At 40.2% G+C, this 20,000-nt stretch overlaps 2 long non-coding RNA genes across 2 annotated transcripts in view; one reads left to right on the top strand and one right to left on the bottom strand.

Annotated features, from left to right (window-relative positions):
- LOC118762171 overlaps positions 1 to 20,000 on the top strand; it is a 175,152-nt gene that overhangs the window by 33,338 nt on the left and 121,814 nt on the right. The window lies entirely within an intron of this gene.
- Positions 19,787 to 20,000, bottom strand: part of LOC118762170 — a 23,155-nt gene continuing 22,941 nt past the window's right edge. The window contains exons 3-4 of the long non-coding RNA XR_004997947.1: positions 19,932 to 19,936; positions 19,787 to 19,800 (exon numbers count right to left, since the gene is read on the bottom strand). This is a non-coding gene — a long non-coding RNA (uncharacterized LOC118762170). The remainder of the gene's footprint in view (positions 19,801 to 19,931; positions 19,937 to 20,000) is intronic.

Below are 20,000 nucleotides of genomic sequence, written 5' to 3' on the forward strand. Positions count from 1 at the left end.
TTGTTTGTCCCCTCTGTGTTTAGCCCCTTGTGGGTAGTAAAGAAATAGGTATTTCGACTGTTTTTTATGTTCTGAGTTCAAATTCTGCCGAGGTCGACTTTGCCTTTCATCCTTTCGGGATCGATAAATTAAGTACCAGCGATGCACTGGATCGATGAAATTATTAGTCCCCCCCCCCCCACCCCCTACACACACCACAAATTTCAGGCCTTGTGCCTATAGTAGAAAGGATTATTACGAATTGCATAGAAAGAAAAAATTAAGATATTTGGTGTATTGAAGAAGTATTAACAATTTACTGCAAAGATATCTTAACCAAAAAATTCTCACAAGGCTTGCCAAGGGTCATATGAACCCCGGTTAAGAACCGCTGAGGAAGACGATTGCTTCTTTTAACGCTTGCTGTGACTAGATCCCCATAAGTCCATTGGAAACTGTTTCGTTTTCAGAGCGTTTAATGTTAGAGGCAGTGCTACTTTGATGTGAGGTTGGCAGGTTGCTGTCGGTGACGTATGCGTGCAGATTGGCAAGGAGGGGTAACAAAAGTGATATCGTCTACATTAAAGGTTCTCAAATATTTTGGGTCACCGCCCCCCTCCTCATAGCCGCATAATACCCTCAGCGCCTCCACCCCTATTTCTATGTATAAAAAAAATATTTTATATTTTACTAATTTGTATATACTATGAATCATTTGATATTTAACATAATACTAGCAGTATCGCCCGGCGTTGCTCGGGTTTGTTTCGGCCCTTTAGAATTGGAATTTTTGAAAAGTAAAAATTTTGCATCATTTAGCTTGTTATTCACTTAAGTGAGCATTTTCCTGGTTGAAATACACCGAAAAATGACGACACAGCAGTCAAAAAATCGTAAAAAATAGGGATTTTCATAGAAAGAAAAGCACCTTTTTGATGTAAATAATTTTTGGTGTTAACATGGTCCGATTTGAATTTTATCTTCTACAGAAGGAAGAGCAAGCCTTCTTCTATCATACTCTCAATTTTGGTCAATTTGCGCTGCAGGGTCTCGGAGAAGATAGTATTAGTTGAAGGCTACCAAACCTGCCACACACAGACAACTTCAGCTTTATATAGAGAGAGATTATATAATTTGTATACAATACTATGATAGTATTATAATAAATTCATAGCGTCCCTCAATCCAGTGCTTTCCCCTCAACGCATCCTTTTTCTCTACCGCACCCCTCACCACCCCATTAGGCACCAGCGCCCACCTGTACCGTCTCAACGCCCATTGTGAGGGGGGGGGGGCGGTAGCGCCCACTTTGAGAACCTATGGTCTACATTAAAGGTCAGCTAACGTCTTATAGCGTTCAAACCCTTCAAGGAGTCGCTGATAACTTATCGACCCCCATCAAGTAAATTTTTAAATTAAAAAGTATTCACTAATAAAAAAAATTCTTGATTTATCTTTTATATAAAAGTCGAGCTGTGTGTCTGTCTCCTACGATTTAGATTCCACTCTACTTCCACATTTTGCGGTGCAGTTTAACCAAAACCGGGTATCTTATAGTCGTGATTCATTTCGAGCCCTTCTGGCTATTAGCGCGCGTCTACGATGAGTCTACGATTTAAAAAAAAATTTACCATCAATTTTTTCCATTTTTAATGCATTTTTGGCATATATAAGGGAAGTAACTCTCTAAAAATTTATTATTAAATCTCAGAACGTAAAAAGCTACAGTAACACCCCCCCCCTTTGTGGTTAGCCATATTGAGATGGCTATTATACTTTACAACTCTAAAAATGCTTATATAGTTATTTCCCTTACAAACCCGAGCAACGCCGGGCGATACTGCTAATAAATAATAATTTCTTCGTTTCATTAACTTCCTTTTTTCTTTCTTTTTTTTTTCTTTTGTCTGTCATTAAATGTTTAAAGGGATTTAGGCGATCATTCGGTACTAGTTACATACCTGTCACTTATAAACCCACGTGGGTTTATTTACATTTCTGAAGAAAAAAAGATACCCTTCCTCCCACCCCTAACCTTAACCCCACATATATAAAAAAAAAATTACGGAAAGTGACGATCTTCTTCTTCAAATGTGAACAAATACACGTGACGTAAATGGAACTCATATCGAAAGAGTGCCAGGATTTAATAAAAATTCTTAAAACTGGTAAGGAATAATAATAATTTGGTTATATTATATTGATATAATCGAGATTTGGACCCCTTGGATAAGCTCCCACCCCGGCGGTGGGGCGGGGTCAATACAAACCATTTTACCGATTCCTGACCTACACAGAAAAGTGATACCGAATATGCTATCATTTACATAGAATTAACATTAAAACTTGTATCATCTACATCGAGAGGTGATGCCATTCATTAATGTACAGGGCAAAGAGTAGGGGTGACATAACCGAACATTCATCACCCCAAGATTAATAGAATGTGAGGCTTAGAGAGAGTCCCAGCAACGTACCCTGACCGAATAGATTTCATCGGCAGACGACAGTTTCGTCAAGAGATTTTCCGGTTACTTAACTTTGAATTCTTAGAAACCTTTTCATGTAGTGAATAATTAATCTAAATATGTTTTTAATATAATGTATTTATGATATAAAAATAAAGTAACAGGGGGGTAAAATAACACATCAGATTAACGATTACAGATAAAATAGCCTTCGCCATTGAACTGACAGAAACGATGCTTGCTTTAACAAGGAGTAAAATACAGCCAACGTCGTCTGTGAAAGAATATCGATCTGGATTATAAATATGAATAAAACTCATAAAAATAATAGTTTCCCCTCCGTACAATCTCATCCATTATTATATTTGTAGAGCGTTGCTCCTTGCCACATCAATAAGACAAAGGTAAATGGAATTTTTTTAAAGTATAATTGTTGTTGTTGCTGTTATCGTTGTCGATATTATTTTTACTTTAACAGCACTTTAAGCAAAATCAGTTTCTGTTTTTTTCCTTCTAATAATGTAAACATTACACGCAAAACATATATATATAATACACGAGTGTGTCTGTGCGTATATATGTTCGATTTTTACATTTAGCATTTCAATAACGAACATGAAAGCGATTTTACACATGGATCAGCTCAACTGATCACACAAGACACACATAAATATCCAAATTATATTACTTCAACAACTTCAATGTACATTTGTATATTAAAGTTGAGTGTGTATAATAGTTGCTTTCAGATTTTGTTTGAGCTGCGACCATACACAAGCATAGCTAAGCACTAAAAAAACAATTTACCCTGTTGTATAAATAAAGTAAAAGTAAAATAATAGAAACCCCGACATAGAGTTTACTTAAGTATATCAATCGTTAATTTTCAACGAGACATTTTCACGTGGTTAATGATTTGTTTATATATACCCAGTAACTATATAACGACACCATGTTGGGTATTTGTGTTGGTCCATCTCTGAATGAACATTTTTACCGCAATATTTTGCTTGCAAAGCAGGCAAAACAATAAAATTGGATGCAATCTATTTGATTATACTCGATGTAACTAGTCGGCTGCAATTTCAAACTGGTCGGCTGCCGATCGTTAACAGCAGATGATGTGGCGGCTTGTTGACTTTGCAATCAGTTATATCACGTGATAACAGTTATTTCTCAAGCGCCATTTTATTCGTCTCTGACTTACCGTTTCGATTTATGGCAAACAGCAGACTAAAAAAGAAAATCGACCAGAGATTCATTATAAACGACTTCTAGAAGCAAACGAAATAAGTTTTCTTAGAAGTAGGATAAGAAACGAGTAGTAAACCTGCTGCTAGCAGTCAAGTAATTAACTGTGAATAATGCTGTAAGCCATATAAGTGGAGCTGACAAATGATGACAAAATGAGCACTAAAGATGGAGACATCATCTTAAAATGACACTGTTTGATTAAGCGAGGATGCCATTAGCTTCCGTTTCAACATGAATAAGCTTTATAAGATCTAACCGTTCAACGCTAAATCATAAAATCTATTTTAATTCGAACGCTGTTAAAAAGTACCGTGGAAAATGTAACCGACATTTGCACTTCTTTAAAATATGACTTCTATCTTTTACTTGTTTCAGTCATTGGACTACGTCCAGGCTGGAGCACCGCCTTCAAGGACTTTTTTCGTACTTTTGCCCAACAAATCGATTCCAGTACTTATTTTTTAAATCTGCTTATTCTGTTTATCTCTTTTAACGAAAGCTAAGTCACGGGTACGTAAACATACGAACACCGGTTATGAAGCCGTGGACAAACACTGACACAAAAGCACACACACTTAAGTGTGTGTGTGTGTGTGTGTGTGTGTGTAATTGATTTAGGAAGTAGAAGATGGATTTGGTATGGGTCTTTATGAGGGGGATTCTATGCACCATTTTGTGTTTCATCCATTTTGCAACCTGGGTCACATCAGGTACATCGTACATAAGGTGGTGCCTCGCTAAATATCTTGGGTTTGGGCAGTCATGCTATTACTTGCCCGCTTCAGTAAGGGCAAATAACAATCGATTCTTCTGTTTTCTGAATCGATTATCATCTCAACTAACGCTGCCGAATTCCTGAAGTAGATCCAAAGGAAATATACCCCAACTATGGATGACACCAGGTAGCCCAAAACTATGCCAGTGCTTTGCTCATCACATCAGCACACTAACTGACCCATTAGTCCAAAATATTACACACACACACACATTCATATATATCAAAACGAGGTTGGAAAAAATTTGGTGTTATTCACCATTACACGTGTTTCATTTGCTAATGGGAGGTACAAAATTGTAAGTGTAGGAGAAACATGTAAAATATCCCTTATCAGAAATTCTTCAGATAGAGGATTAAATGAATGATAGATAGATAGATAGATAGATAGATAGATAGATAGATAGATAGATAGATAGAAATAGATTGATAGATAGATAGATAGATAGAAATAGATTGATAGATAGATAGATAGATAGATAGATAGATAGATAGATAGATAGATATAGATAGATGGATAGATAGATAGATAGATAGATAGATAGATAGATAGATAGAGAGAGAGAGATAGAGAAAGATATGTTTCTTTATTAGCCACACAGGGCTGCACACAGACGGGAACAAATTACAAGGTAGAGCTTTTCTTTTTGGGGACAAAAAAGGGGGTTTGGTTTTCGATCAAAAGGATCGTAAAAGGAAAGAAAGAGGAAAGCAAAAATGGGGGGGGGATAAAAATAAAAGGAAAAGAAAAAAATCGATCAATAATGATCGTTATGAGAAATGTCAATATAAAGTGTAAAGGGAGGACAGGTGAGGTTTACCCGTGGAAAGAAAAGCCTACGGAAAAGACCACGGTACATCGGTCAATAATGTCAACATGTTAACACATTTATTTGCAAGTAACTCTCTGTTTTAAATTTTTCCGGGTTCATAGGATCATACTCAAGGTGGCTTCGTCATTCATACGTGCCATCCTTGCTACATTCACCCATCTTTTTTTGAAACATTTGCTAGACAAAACTTTCCTCTCTACTCTCACTTTCCTTTTCAAGTGATACTTGAAGAAGTTGATGAGAGACTGACCAGAGAGGAAAGTGTTTGTCTCTAATCCCTTCAGACGCGTCCACCAGATACATTCTTTTGCTATAGCCACAAGTATGATGAAAATAGCTCTTCCTTCCCGTTTGAAGGAAGGAGGCGTGACGATATTGACGATAGACTCGGCTGATAAACCGACTCGTCCCACACGTGACAGCAGTCGTTCGACATAAGCCCACAGGTCGGAAATTGTTGGACACTGCACGAGTGCATGCAGAATGGTTTCGTCCCTCTAACCGCATCTCGGGCAGGTCGGCCCCGTGTTTCTTGAGCCATGCCTGTAGAGCTTATCCCGAACGGGTAGCGCTTCACGGTAACACTGCCAGGCCAGGAATCTCTGGAAGTTGTCCATAGGTCCCGGCCCGAAAGTTGTCCTGAACAGGCGGGTCAGGTATTCCTCGTCGACGCCCAGGTTCGCCTCGGGCTCGTCGTCGTACCTCCCCTCCACTAATCCCCTATAGAATGCTTTGGTTGTGTTGAAGTCGCTCACGGTCGACCCGGGACGGCAGAGTTGCTTGAGAGCTACGCGACACTCGCGGTGCCATTTGCCCTTTCTCGGCCTCTTTTTGATCCACGACTGCAGTTCGGTCATGGAGACGAGCTGCGGGAAAGCGTGCCTCACAAACGGCGACCACAGATAGATAGATAAATAGATATGTTTCTTTATTAGCCACACAGGGCTGCACACAGATAGAACAAATTACAAGGTAGAGCTTTTCTTTTGAAGGGTTAGAAAAAACAAAAAAAAAAAAAAGGGGAAGGGGGAGTTTCGATCAAAAGGGATCGTAAAAGGAGAGAAAAGAGGAACAAAAGGGGGGGTTGAAAAAAAAAAGGGGGGAGAAAAAAAAAATTGATCAATAGGGATCGTTATCACAGAAATGTCAATATGAAGTGTAAGGGGAGGACAGGTGAGGTTTACCCGTGGAAAGAAAAGCCTACGAAAAGACCACGGTAACCTCGGTCAATGAAGTCACATTTATATTTCTTTTTTTTTTTTTTTTTTTTGCAAATAAGCAACTCTCTGTTTTCGATTTCTGGTTCATAGGACTATGCTCAAGGTGGCTTCGTCATTCATACGTGCCATTCTTGCTACATTCACCCATCTTTTTTTAAAACATTCGCTAGACAAAACTTGCCTCTCTACTCTCACTTTCCTTTTCAAGTGGTACTTGAAGAGTTGATGAGAGATTGACCAGAGAGGAAAGTGTTTGTCTCCAATCCTTTCAGACGCGTCCACCAGATACATTCTTTCTTTCGCCATAGCCACAAGGATGATGAAAATAGCTCTTCCTTCCCGTTTGAAGGAAGGAGGCGTGACAATATTGACGATAGACTCAGCTGATAAACCGACTCGTCCCACACGTGACAGCAGTTGTTCGACACAAGCCCACAGGTCGGAAATTGTTGGACACTGAACGAGTGCGTGCAGAACGGTTTCGTCGCTCTGACCGCATCTCGGGCAGGTCGGCCGCCCCGTGTTTCTCGAGCCGTGTCTGTAGAGCTTATCCCGAACGGGTAGCGCTTCTCGGTAGCACTGCCAGGCCAGGATCTCTGGAAGTTGTCCATGGGCCCTGGCCCGAAAGTCGTCCTGAACAGGCGGGTCAGGTACTCTCCTCGTCGACGTCCAGGTTCGACCCGAGCTCGTCGTCGTACCTCCCCCCACTAAACCCCTATAGAATGCTTTGGTTGTGTTTTGTCACTTAAGGTCGACCCAGGACGGCAGAGTTGCTTGAGAGCAACGCGACACTCGCGGTGCCATTCGCCCCTTCCTCGGCCTCTTTTTGATCCACGACTGCAGTTCGGTCATGGAGACGAGCTGCGGGAAAGCGTGCCTCACAAACGGCGACCACACCTGTTCACCGTCGTCTACATAGAGCCAGATATGTCGCAGTCTCAGCGCGTGTCTGCGCATCATCAACCACGGCATGCCCAGCCCTCCTTTTAACGGGTGTTGACAAAATGGATCGCCTGACCATCGGGACGCATCCTTTCCACAAGAAGCGAAAGAGGATGCGTTGTAGTTTGGTGATGGTAGGTCGGGACAAGGTAACGACGGTCAGGCGGTAGTAGATGACGGACGCGATGTACGTGTTCGCCACCTCCGCTCGACCTTTTAGGGACTTTTTCTTCTCGCCCATTGCCGGGCGAGAGTGACCACCCTACTCGTTATCTCGTTCCAGTTCTTCTCCACTTGGAGGTCCGGACCAAACCAATACCCCGAGCACTCAACCGGGCCGTCGGTCCAGCGTCCCACGACGGAGGCGCTGGTGGACGGCATGGGCTTGCTTCTCCAGGTGCCTAGTCGCAAGCCCACTGACTTTTCCGGTTGATTTTCGCTCCTGTCACCGCTTCGTAGTTTTTCAGTGTCTCGCCGACCAGCTCGATGTGCTCGTGGCTAGACACTATGACGGTGACGTCGTCCGCGTATGCAGACACGCTCGTCCCGCATCCCAATTCTCGCGGATGCCCCTTAGAGTCGCCAGCTTCCGCAGTAGTGCTCAAGAGTCAATACGTATAGAAGCGCCGAGAGGGGGCATCCCTGACGGACCGAACGTGCAATGTCGAAAGGTCTCGATAGATGTCCATTTACGCGAATTACCGAACGGATGCCTCTGTACAAGCAGCTATCCAGCCGCGGAAGACGGGACCGAAACCAGCCCTCTCTCAGGACTGCCTCCAAGTATCGATGGTCTACCCTATCAAAGGCTTTCGATTGATCCAAGTTGATCAGGGCCCCACCCATGCCAGGTTCGTTAACTACCCGTCTATGATGTAGCGCATCAGATGGAGGTTGTCATGGATGGTCCGGCCTGGCACGGCGCATGTTTGCGCCTTGTCGACCAGTTTCTCGATGACAAGCGCCAACCTCTTTGCTAACAACCTTTGGCCAAATTTTCAAGTCTGCATTAAGCAGAGTGATGGGCCTAAAGTTATCTATTACATTTCCCTTGTTTAGATCTTTCTTCAGCAGTGTTACGGCTCCTCGGCTCAAAACCAGGAATGCTCCCGTTTTGCTGCCAGTTGCAGTACACCGCCGCCAAGAGATCTCCAAACAAGTCTGGCATACAATTGTAAAGCTTGTAGGGTAGACCATCCAAACCCGGTGATTTGTCCCTCGAGCATTCTGCCATCGCTTCCCGCACTTCCGCCGCCGTGATGGCAACCTTCGCAGCACCCTGCCTTTCTTGTCGAGAGTCGTGGTAGGCTATGTAGGTAGGCACTGAAGTCCACCCTACGTTCTTGCCCTCCACTCGTTCCGAACAGTCGGGCAAAATGCTGCTGAAAGGCCTCACACATTTTACTTGGCTCGAGCAATTCGCGCCCCTGTTCATCTACCAGTGACCGAATGGTGGCTTTGTTTGCCCTGTTTGCCCTCTGCCACCGGGCCTCTCTCTCGTCGCGGCTCCAACACCTTCGTTCCTTAGAGCACGCATCCTAGCTCTGACAGCACATCCTTCGTGTTTGGCGGTGAAGTGTTTGGTCGAGGGCCAACCTCGCCGCCAAAACGTCGGATGCGATGCCGCTTCTAATTGCCTCTTCTAGCTTCTTAACTAGCTCACCCTCTACTCTATTTCTATCTATGGCTAGTGCTTTGCTGTCCTAATCGCTTCTGCTTTTACTGCTCTCTTGGGGCAAACCACCATTTGTTGTTGATGATGGCTCCCGTCAAAGCCCTCTTTACTAGTGTGCTAATCCGGTCTCTGAAAACCTGTCTCGATGGGAAGACGCGTTTTAGTTTCCCGTATCCGGGACCCTGCCTAAGTGTCTAACCTAAGTCTAGCGTACATGTCACAAGTTTGTGATCCGTGTATCTGACTATGTGGAAATGTGGGACATCCTATGCTATCTCTATCTACTGTCCTACACAGTATCCTATCTAGATACGATCTCGACGACCCGATGCGGTTGCTCCATGTCCACGTTTGGCGCATTCGGGTGGTCTAGTCGGAACCTGTCAGACAGTTGAAAGCGTCTGAGCAGGATAGATAGATAGATAGATAGATAGATAGATAGATAGATAGATAGATAGATAGATAGAGAGATGAGAGAGAGATAGATAGATAGAGAGAGAGAGTAGATAGATAGATCGATATAGATAGTTAGATAGTTAGATAGATAGATAGATAGATAGATAGTTAGATAGATAGATAGATAGATAGATAGATAGATAGATAGATAGATAGATAGATAGTTAGATAGATAGATAGATAGATAGTTAGATAGATAGATAGATAGATAGATAGATAGATAGTTAGATAGATAGATAGATAGATAGATAGATAGATAGATAGTTAGATAGATAGATAGATAGATAGATAGATAGATAGTTAGATAGATAGATAGATAGATAGATAGATAGATAGATAGATAGTTAGTTAGATAGATAGATCTATAGACATTGATAGATAGATAGATAGATAGATAGATAGATAGATAGATGGATAGATATATAGATAGCTAGATGATAGATGATAGATAGATAGATAGATATATAGATAGATAGATATAGATAGCTAGATAGATAGATAATAGATAGATAGATAGATTAGATAGATAGATAGATAGATAGATAGGTTGGGGTGGGTTGCAGCTGCCTACCTCGGTTGGTATGGCATCGAGGTAGATACAGCCACCCCCGTTAACGGGGACAAAACCCGGATTTAAAACACTGGATGATGATGATAATATACGTATATATACAAATAAACATACATCAATATACATGCATGTTTGTGCTGTTGCTGTACTTTGGGAGGGTCATTTTGCTAATAAAAGCACGCGCCTTTTTGTTTTCTTATAATTAATCATCTACTTAACTAATTAACTAATCAGTTTCTCGACTAATCGCTTGATTAATCCATCAATTAGTTTGACAGAGTCCTTTCTTTGGTCGCCCTCTGTGACATCCTCTATGACGCATCCCCGTCCATTCCAGTACAACGCCTGTTTCATTACACGATTTCACACAGGGAGACTTTTGCACGGCCATTGCTGTCGATAAATGAGTCACCGTCGATTCGATTCGTCTCAGAATCCTTACAAATCGGAATTACAGTTTATTGTTAAACATTTCCACTGAATGCAACTTCCGTTGTTTAACGTACTTAATGGCACAAAAGATGCACCGAGATTTCAGCAGCGAAGAGTCAGGTAAAGAGAGGAAGATAAGAAGAAAGAAGAAAGAAGGAAAGAAAGGAAGGAAGGAAGGAAGGAAGGAAGGAAGGAAGAAAGAAAGAAAGAAAGGAAGGAAGGAAGAGAAAAAGAAAGGAAAAAAAGAGAAAAAGGAAAAATAAGAAAGAAAGTTAGATAGATAGATAGAAAGAAAGAAAGAAAGAAAGAAAGACAAAAAGAGAAAAAGAAAGAAAGAAAGAAAGTTAGATAGAAAGAAAGAAAGAAAGAAAGAAAGAAAGAAAGAAAAAAGAAAGAAAGAAAGTAAAAAGAAAGAAAGAAAGTTAGATAGAAAGAAAGAAAGAAAGAAAGAAAGAAAGAAAGAAAGAAAGACAAAAAGAGAAAAAGAAAGAAAGAAAGAAAGTTAGATAGAAAGAAAGAAAGAAAAGAAAGAAGAAAAAAAGAAGAAAGTAAAAAGAAGAAAGAAAGTTAGATAGATAGATAGAAAGAAGAAAGAAAGAAGAAAGACAAAGAGAAAAAAGAAGAAAGAAAGAAAGTTAGATAGAAAGAAAGAAAGAAAGAAAAAAGAAAGAAAAAAAAAGAAGAAAGTAAAAAGAAAGAAAGAAAGGTTAGATAGATAATAGAAAGAAAGAAGAAAGAAAGAAAGAAAGAAAGACAAAAAGAGAAAAGAAAGAAAGAGAAAGTTAGAGAGTAAGGAAAGAAAGAAAGAAAGAAAGAAAGAAGAGGAAGAAAGACGAAAGAAAAAGAAAGAAAGAAAGAAAGAAAGAAAGAAAAAAGAAAAAAGAAAGAAAGAAAGAAGAAAGAAAGAAAGAAAGAAAGAAAAAAAGAAAAGAAGAAAGAAAAAAGAAAGAAAGAAAGAAAGAAGAAGAAGAAAGAAAGAGAAGAAAGAAAGAAGAGAAAAGAGAAAATAAGAAAGAAAGAGAAAAAGAAAAACTAAGAAAGAAAGAAAAAAAAGAAAGAAAGAAAGAAGGAAAGAAGGGGAGCATTAAAATTTTGGACTTGGGGTGATTTTTTTTTCCAGACATTCATTTATTTAAAAAAAATTTTTTTTATCGTCTACGTTTCTTCTTTTACTTGTTTCTGTCATTAGACTGCGGCCATACTGGGGCACCTCCTTGAAGTATTTTTAGTCGAATGAATCGACCACAGTGTTTTTTTTTAAAGCCTCATACCTCTTCTATCGGTGTCTTTTGCCAAACCGCTAAGCTACGGGGACTCTATAACCTAACAAAATTTTTTGGGGGGGGGGGCAGTCGATTACATGGTGGTGGTGGTGGTGGTGGTGTTGGTGACGATGGCGATGATGATGGTGGTGATGATGATGATGATGATGATGATGATGATGATGGTGACAATGGTGGTAAGGTGTGGTTCGAGGGAGATTTCGTTGCTATTTCCTTTACAGGTGAGGGGCGATCGTGTATGTTGGTTTCGTTGGCAGCTTTCCTTTTCTTTCTTTTTCTTTTTTAATCGAATTGGATTCCCGTCTGGCAATCCTGTTTGCGTCTTGTCATATTCTATTGATATTCTATCGATCGTCTTCTACGAAAGGCATTAACCCATCTTACACAGAACATACTATCTATCGATCAGTTACAATGACCATCCTAGAGAAATTAGTTTCAGTCACGCCACGGGGTTGCTAGATCAAGTTTCAGGGTTGTTTGACCACTCCTCAGGCACGCAGCTTTGTCGTACACGCTTCCTTCTTGTCTTGCTTTGTTCTCAAGATTCAATATGTCAAAGGTCACTTCCTGATACCGACCTTCCTCTCTTGAATAATTTCATTAACGGCCTTAATCAGCAAAGAAAGTTACAAGGTCTGAATATATGGGTGCAGGCGTGGCTGTTGGGTAAGCAGTTGCTTCTCAACCACATGGTTCCGGGTTCAATACCACTGCGTGGGGCTTTGCTAAGATGCGCGGACGTAAACACACCAGCATCGGTTGTCAATCGATGGTGGGAGGACAATCACAGACACAAACAAACACATACACACATGCACAAATACATACACACACACACACACACACACACACCACACACACACACACACACACACATATATATTATCACTATGGCTCCGTGTGAGCAGTCCATCTAAAGTTTTTTGTGCATCTGATGTTGACATAAGTTCCTTTGCTTTTCCTGATGAGAAAGCGCATAATGTACTCCTTATTCCTTCGCAATTAGGAATATGCAGCCTTCGAAACATATGTCGAAAATAAAGGAATTTTGTTAATTCGTCGTTCAACTCCATTCTTTCATATATTTATATATTTAAAAAAAACATAACACATTTTCCACACGAAAGCATGTACTTCACCGTGTCTTCTCTGATGTGAATTTGCTACCCAGGTATCGGTAACCGAATTATTCCATGACAAGATAATTCATTCAACTACTCAAATATATATATCACCGTGATCACCGTGACAGACCAGGCTATCAGATGTTGCTACACATCGCTGGTCGGTCACAATGCGCTTTGCATTGTTTTAGTCTTCAATAACGCCACCCCGCCACTAGCTAAGCGAGCACAACAGAAGAAAGAGAGACAAAGTGTGGCGAAAGAGTACAGCAGGGATCGCCGCCACCCCCTGCCGGAATATATATATATATATATATATATATATAATATATATATATATATATATATATATACGATGGCGTTCTTCTTCAGTTTTCGTCTACCAAATCCACTCACAAGGCTTGGTCGGCACGAAGCTTTAGTAGAAGACACTTTCCCAAGATACCACACATTGGGACTGAACCCAGAACCATGTGGTTGGTAAGGATGCTACTTAACACACACACACACACACTCCTGTTATATATATATATATATATATATAGTAAGAAAAGGGAGGAAGTGAATTTCGTTTGTTGTCTCCTCGTGATGAGTTGTAATGCAAAAAATATTAAATAAAAGAAGGAAAATGCCCTCAGTTTACATAATTTGAATATATTTGGTCATTCCATAAATAATGCAATTTTTTCAGTTGCAGGAAATAAATGTCTCTGGGGGTGGGATAAACTACCTGCGTCAACTTACTATAAAAGCAGGTAGTAATTCTTAATGCAAATTTTGAAGAATGCAATTCGATTTTGAGTTATTTTTTCGAAATTTTAATGGAAGTGACAAAGGAGCATATTCGGTATATTTTGGTTCATGAATTCAATAAAGGCAACAACGTAACGGAAATTACGAGGAATATTAATGCAGTCTGTGGGGATCGGACAACGGGAACGTGAAACTCTGAGTCAAAGTTTTTTGTGATGGTTTTGCAGCTTAAAAAACAAAAAGGCATATTACTCTACCTTCGGTATTCGAGTACTATCTTTTCCACCTTGTTTTGCATTTATGTGTTTACTCGTGTATATATGTATATATATATATATATAACGGGAAGCTTTATGAAAATAAACAAAAGACGAAGGCAGGTGGAAAACAAACGAACAATTGTATTAGTATATATATATATATATATATATATCTCGCCATGATAGATCCTTAGCCACTACACACATTTTTTTCTCTCCTTGTTTTTTTCTGTGTTCCTTTCTGTAGAAGAGCGTAGGCTCGAAACGTAAAAGACTTTTTCTATTCCAGAGGCGTTATACTAATACATCTGTTTGTTTTGTACACACCACTCTGCCTCTTCGTCTTTTGTTTTTTTTTTTCTTGAACTCTTCCCCTATATATTATATATATATATATATATATATATATATATATATATATAATATATATATATATTATATATATATATATATACACACCACACGCGTACATACATCGATATTTTAATCTAAGGCTGTTTGTTTGAAGTTCGTATATTAATTCAACTGATTGTATATTTCTTCAACGAACAGAAGATAGATGAAAGCTGCAACTAACTGTGACAGATAAAGGAAATTCGACGACGTAGAACTTGTAAAAAAAAATTAATATCAACCGAGAACAACAACAACAACAACAATATAACAATGCATAGAAACGCCAGGGACACAAACTGTGTGCCGACAATAATGTTTCCAAACGCTGTTGTTTATTGGTTGCTTTAATTATCCAACCAAAATGTCGTTATCATTTGAAGCTTGGTCGTCGAAGATGAAAACCAGAGACGAAATCTTTCGATTCTTTTATTTGTTTCAGTCATTTGACTGCGGCCATGCTGGAGCACCGCCTTTAGTCGAACAAATCGACCCCCACGACTTATTATGTGTAAGTCTAGTACTTATTCTATCGGTCTATTTTGCCGAACCGTTAAGTTACGGTGACATAAACACACCAGTATCGGTTTTTAAACGATGGTGGGGGACAAACACAGACACACAAACATACACACACACACACACATACACACACACAAATAGACACACATCTAGCCACTAAACCATTTTTTAATTTTCTCTGTTTCTGTTTCTTTCTATTGAAGAGCGTTAAACTAAAACCGATACACCTGTTTGTTGTTTACAAACCCGTCTTCGTCTTTGGTTTTGTTTTTTTTTTTGTAAATTCCAACTATATATATTATATATATATATATATATATATATATATATATATATATATATATATATATATATGTTATATATATATATACATATATAATATCGAAACGGGCTTCTTTCAGTCTCGTCTACTACCAATCCACTCACAAGGCTATGGTCGGCCCGAGGCTATAGTAGAAGACACTTGCGCAAGGTGGCACGCAGTGGGACTGAAACCGAACCATGTGGTTCGTATGCGTGTGTATGTGTTTGTGTCTGTGTTTGCTCCTCCACTCCACACCACCCCAACATCACTTGACAACCGATGCTGGTGTGTTTTCGACCCCGTAACATAGAGGTTCGGCAAAAATGACCGATAGAATAAGTACTAGGCTTACAAAGAATAAGTCCTGGGGGTCTATTTGCTCGACTAAAGGCCGTGCTCCAGCATGACCACAGTCAAATGACTGAAACAAGTAAAAGAATAAAGAATAAAAGAATATTATATATATATAAGAATAAAGAATATATATATATATATATATATATATATATATATTATTATATATATATATACACACACATCATATATATATCAATTAAATGGGATTTAGAATCAGAGCGATTTCCTCCTCATTTCATGATTTTTATCTTTATCTGACGAGATAAATTTCGGACGATATGTAATACGTTGTAATATTAAACAATCATTTATATTCATAATGACTCTGAACCATCTAGTGTTGAAACGATCGTAATGAAACAATAAATCTAATACCTACGCCTCCGATTTTCAACTTATCATATACACGTGACTGTAGCACTATGTCATTATATTGGTAATGTGGAGGCGCAATGGTCCAGTGGTTAGGGCAGCGGACTCGCGGTCGTAGGATCGCGGTTTCGATTCCCAGACCGGGCGTTGTGAGTGTTTATTGAGCGAAAACACATAAAAAAAGCTCCACGAGGCTCCGGCAGGGGATGGTGGTGATCCCTGTTGTACTCTTTCACCACAACTTTCTCTCACTCTTACTTCTTGTTTCTGTTGTACCTGTATTTCAAAGGGGCCGGCCTTGTCACTCTCTGTGCCACGCTGAATATCCCCGAGAACTACGTTAAGGGTGCACGTGTCTGTGGAGTGCTCAGCCACTTACACGTTAATTTCACGAGCAGGCTGTTCCGTTGATTCGGATCAACCGGAACCCTCATCGTCGTAATCGACGGAGTGCTTCCATATTGACAATGTATCATTACTGAGGTAACTTATCATTACTATGCCAGTGTATCATTACAGAGAATATGTGTCATTACAGTGGTAATAAGTCATTGCTGTAGGTTATTATTCCTGTCTATCGTCATTTGCGAACATCATCTAATAATATTAGATTACCTTAGTAATACTCCAGGTATTTCTTCATTGTAATCTTCTTAGAAGTTCTCAATATATTGGCACACACACACACACACACACACACACACACCAACACACACATTCACACACACACACACACACACACATTCACACACATACACTCACACATACTTAGACACATTTGCATGCATTTACACACATAGACACACTCACGTACACAGACACATTCATAACTTCCCAGCCTCACAGACAAACCTCCACATGCATACACACACACACACACATACAGACACTCGCATCGACGCACCCGTATGCATATACTTACACACACACTCCCATTCACGTGCGCATACACGTGCACATACACACACGCACAAACATACATACATACACACACGCACACACACACATATATATTTTTTCACACACACACGCAAACGCACATCATATTCTCACGCTCGAACGAAGAGTGACAAAGTTACTTTATACGTGGCCTAACGTACACACATTCTCAATCACACATCTACGTACTCACACACACACACACACACACACACACACACACACACACACACACACATCCTTAGACACTACACAAAAACTAAGTTAATGAAGGCGATCTGTCTACGTTGGCAACTGTAATTTGCAGCTGAAAAACATTGGCAGAACTTCAAAATATGATGTTATGAAACAAGTAGAGACCTAAGTGAACTCTAGCGAGAATAAACAGTCTGTGACTTTAAAAGTGCTACAACGTTGGCTAATTGAAAGTATTCCACCGACAGGTAACGATTCCCCACTGTTACACAACCTTACGCCGTCTAGCACGATCTAACCTCACATGCTTTAGCACGGCCTAACACGGCTAAGCGGAGCCTTATACAGCTTCACGCGGTCTAACACGATTTAACGGCATCACACGACCTCATACGGTCTAACACGGCCTTATACAGCCTAAGACAGCCTGACACAGCCTCATGCAGTCTGATATAACTTAACACAGTTTAACACGGCCTATCACAGCCTCACATGCTCTAACAGCATCTCGAAAGAGTCCAGAAGCTAGCTCCCGCATGGTTCATGGTCTCAAGAATTTGTCTTATGAAGAAAGGCTAAAGACGCTCGACCTTTATTCTCTAGAAAAACGACGACGCCGTTCTCATTCTCGCTCACAACATCATAAGCGGAAAGTGTAACCTCTCGAAAGAGCTGTTCTTCACTCCTGCTCCAGAGCGTCGGCTGCGGGGTCACTCCGAAAAGCTCTATCTGCGACGATTTCATTTCAATCGAAGGAGAGGGGCTTTCTCCGTCCGGGTTGCGGATCCGTGGAATAAGCTGCCGGACGAGATGGTGAAGATGCCGACGACCGCTCGGTTCAAAGTCTCCCTTGACCTCAAGTGGCCTGATCTCTTTACATGAACACCACCCTGTACATAACTCCATGTCCCCCTACATGGCCTTGCTTTTTGCTTTTTGAGCCAAAAAATTAACTAACTAACTAACTAACATAACCTAATATATCCTCACACGGTCTAACATAGCCTCATGAGGTCTAATATGGCGTAATACAACTTCTACATTGATTAGTCTCTACTTAAGACCTTGTTCAGAGTCACTAAGACTGGTGGAAGACACTCTTTGAGGGTCTCTGAGACGGTACTCGAAGTCTCTTCTTCAGTGACTCCGAGACTAGTGGGAGAAAGGATGGAAATTTTCCTTAGACTTGAGATATGACTTCGACGAGATTGAAATCAGAGTGTAAATGGTTAACAGAAATGTTGCAAAGCATTTTGTTCGACGCTCTTACGATTCTGCCAACTCACCGAATTATTTTATCGAACCGTGACGGGTAAAAGGCAAAGTTGACTTTGGCAGGATTTGAACTCAGAACGTAGAGAACCGAAAGCAACAAGTTCCTGAGTTAGGTCCAGGACCAACGATTTTGAGAGGAAATGATTAGTTGCTACTAACGACCCCTGTACTTGACTGCTACTTTATTTTATCGACCTTGAAAGAATAAAAGACAAAACCGACCTCGGCGGGATTTGAACTCACTGTAAAGAACCAGAAAGAGCAACAACAATGGTTTCTAAGTTAGGTACAAAACCAGCAGTTTTTAGGGGACGAGCTGGCAGAACCGTTAGCACGCCGGGCGAAATGCTTAGCGGTATTTCGCCTGCGTTACGTTCTGAGTTCAAATTCCGCTGAGGTCGACTTTGCCTTTCATCCTTTCGGGGTCGATTAAATAAGTACCAGTTACGCACTGGGGTCGATGTAATCGACTTAATCCGTTTGTCTGTCCTTGTTTGTCCCCTCTATGTTTAGCCCCTTGTGGGTAGTAAAGAAATAGGAATTTCGTTTGCCTTTACATTCTGAGTTCAAATTCCGCCGAGGTCGACTTTGCCATTCATCCTTTCGGGTTCGATTAAATAAGTACCAGTTACGCACTGAGGTCGATATAAGCGACTTAATCCGTTTGTTTGTCCTTGTTTGTCCTCTCTGTGTTTAGCCCCTTGTGGGTAGTAAATAAATAGGTTAGTCGATACTGACGACTTCTGGATTTGGCTGATCGATTTTGTTTTATCGACATCGGAAAGGATAAAAAGATCAAGTTGATTTCATTAGGATTTGAACTCAAAATATAAAGAACCAGAAAAAAACATACCACAAAATGTTTCTTGTTTAACTTTCCGACGCTCAACCGATTCCGCCACATCCATTGTCCTACAACAACAATAACAACAAAAACATCACCAACACATCAAAGCGGTTCTCAACTCATCTCCCCTTACATCCCACTTTATCCAATCTTTCGGTAGTTCTCACAAAATACCATTGGCAGCGAAACCGTGATTACCAAGCGGACTAATTAGCAAAGGTGGTGCTTAAAGCAATTAATTTAACACCGTTAAATAACAACAGGCTCTTGATAATTCTTTAGAAACGGTTGGTTTAATAACATTTTCTTTTAGGATGTACTTCATAATTTTCTTTTTCTTTTTGTATTTCCTTAATATAGTCGTGAAAGGTCACGAAAACGTCTAGCGTTCCGGAATATGAAGATTTAGTCTAATTGACTGCAAATATATTTGGCCGAAAATATATTTAGTCGATAATACGAGGGTGAGTCAAAAAATATTGCCATTTTGTTTAGACAGGTATAATTACCAATACAGGAACATGTATCATACATCAAAAGGAAGCTTATTATGAGTTTATTGTTTTTCCTTTTGGCAAGAAATCGACCAGAATGTCACCTTGAGCATCCCAAAAGACAGTCGCCATGATTTTTCCAGCTGACTTTCGCGTCTTGAAATTTTTCGGTGGTGCTGACGTAGAGTGGCACCATTCCATTGACTGCCTCTTTGATTCTGGTTCATAATGATGAACCCATGTTTCATCACCTGTTACGAGCCTTTGGAAGAAG

This window comes from Octopus sinensis, linkage group LG2 (genome assembly GCF_006345805.1).
Source record: "Octopus sinensis linkage group LG2, ASM634580v1, whole genome shotgun sequence".
Lineage (NCBI taxonomy): Eukaryota > Metazoa > Mollusca > Cephalopoda > Octopoda > Octopodidae > Octopus > Octopus sinensis.